The sequence below is a fragment of the Papaver somniferum genome, chromosome 6, assembly GCF_003573695.1.
Source record: "Papaver somniferum cultivar HN1 chromosome 6, ASM357369v1, whole genome shotgun sequence".
NCBI classification, from domain to species: Eukaryota; Viridiplantae; Streptophyta; class Magnoliopsida; order Ranunculales; family Papaveraceae; genus Papaver; species Papaver somniferum.
This window is the reverse complement of record NC_039363.1, coordinates 1,944,397-1,946,590: the sequence shown is the minus strand read 5'-3', so window position 1 is coordinate 1,946,590 and position 2,194 is coordinate 1,944,397.

Here is a 2,194-nt window from a genome sequence, read left to right as displayed (position 1 = left end):
ATCCTGAACTAATCAACATGGAAATTATCATCTCTTTAAGGATACGGTTGTTATGTTCAAGGATTCTAATTGGTTTCCAACTTCAAGTTTATACATCTTAAGGCTTCTAAGGCGCCATCCTTATCCCTAAGCAAGTATACAAGATAGTACCTCGTATAATCATCTACGGAAGTTATAACCATATTTTACCACAGTGGTTTTGGGTTGAACTCATGTCAACTAGACCTAACTGAATTAATTCTAAAGGCTTAGAATTACTCTGAACATTTGTGCTAAAAGGTTTTATAACATATTTTGATTTTTCACATATTTCACTTTTGTGTTCAAAATCTAAACTAAATTTGGGTACGCAGCCTATGCTAGCCAGTTAAGCATTGACTTATAAGTTTACAGTTCCAAGTCTACCACGTAAAACAATCAACCACACAAAGAAAGCACAAGAATCAACTAAGTTCACATCATCAGTTTTTCCATTAAGCTTATATAGACCCAAAGTCCTACAACTCTTGCTTAAAAAATCACTGCCTAGTTTTCCAAATTCAATTAAGATCTTAAATCTTTTTCCATCTACAACATAACAAGATACAAGATTTTTGCATATGTATGGAACATGAAAAATTCATTCAATGTGAGAATATTACAGATATGAGCTTCTTCTCGACCTTTACCTTTTATGTAACCTCTGTTGTAGATGAGTTACTCATACAGAGTTTCTCGACATCCTTTATCCTCTGATAGAAGGTGAACATGTCTCTGTTTCAAAAAACATACTTGGTGGATCCAGAGTCCACCCAGAAATCTCTCACATTGGTTATTAAAATAACTTCCGACATCATGCCACTGAACTCGTTCTAGTTTGTTCAACTAAATTATCATTAACTTACTACTTATTAAGGTTTTTACGTTGTCTATAATTTACTGCCATATGACCAGGAATTTACAAACATAAAAATCACCCTTAAATAAAGTAATGTTAGATTCCGGTTTACGAAACATACCTGTATTATGAAGACCACGCTTAGAGTTGCGTTCGATGTTCTCACCTTTGCCATCTTTGGAAGATTTGTTTCCAACCACATGCGCCTATTAGCCATGTCCCTAGGAGATGACACCTTTATTCACAAATCACAATTCCAAATCAGAAAGTAAAATATAAGTTCTGAAGATAACATATAGGTATACAAACTTTGTTTGAATCAGCGTTTCAAAAAACTCATGGTTACCCCACAAAAACGAATTTAGTCAACAACAAATTTTTGCTCGTCAGAATTTTTTAGAAACGTTTTTTTGTTTTGTAAAATATCAAAACAATATTTGTACATCTCCGAAAATTCTGAAATTTGACACGGGTAACTACCAGGATGTCTACTACGTTGTTTCAAAAGGGTTCATCGAAATTCCTTTCAGATTAAAAGATAAAATTGAAACTCTACATATGATCAGAAATTCGTTTTTGTTTTTCACTCAACAATTAACATCTATGATTCACAAACCAATCAATCGTTTTCAATTATTACAAATACTAATGTCTTAAGATTGTTTTGTGCAATAATTAAAAACAAAAAAAGAATCAAATAAGCAAAAGTTATTGATACTTAGCTCCTTTATAATGGAAGTGATTGCTTTGACAAAACGAACAAGCTCCCCATTTCTCCGCAACAACAACAGGGAAAAACTTTGGAAAACAGAGTGAGTCACGTGTTCAACACGCTGTCCTTAAGACATTAGCGCCCGGATACACTCAAGAGTGATGTTATAGACCTCATAGGACGGATATCTCCAAGATAAAACACCGTAATACACCTACTACTAGCATATGTGGTAGATGCTCAACTTGAGCTTGGCAACTCCGAAAAAACATTAAGGGAAAATTGTGAATGCTAAAGCAATATAAAATATTTTCCCTTGGGGGTCTCTCTAAAATATAGAGAAAAACCCCGTTCCAATAGATTTTACAAAAGCAGTGAATTTCTTTATATAATGGAATAAAACAATTTAAGAAGAGAAATTCTCCGATGTGGGACTAAAAAGCTTGTATAGCCTTTAAAACAACTAAAAAGTGGAAACTCCACAATGTGGGATTAATAAGTTTTCATTCACAAACAAAACAGTAAATTAATTTTATTTAGTTAAAAACCTTAAAATAATAATTAATAAAGGTTGTTCCAGCATACACTACCATCACGATCAGTGT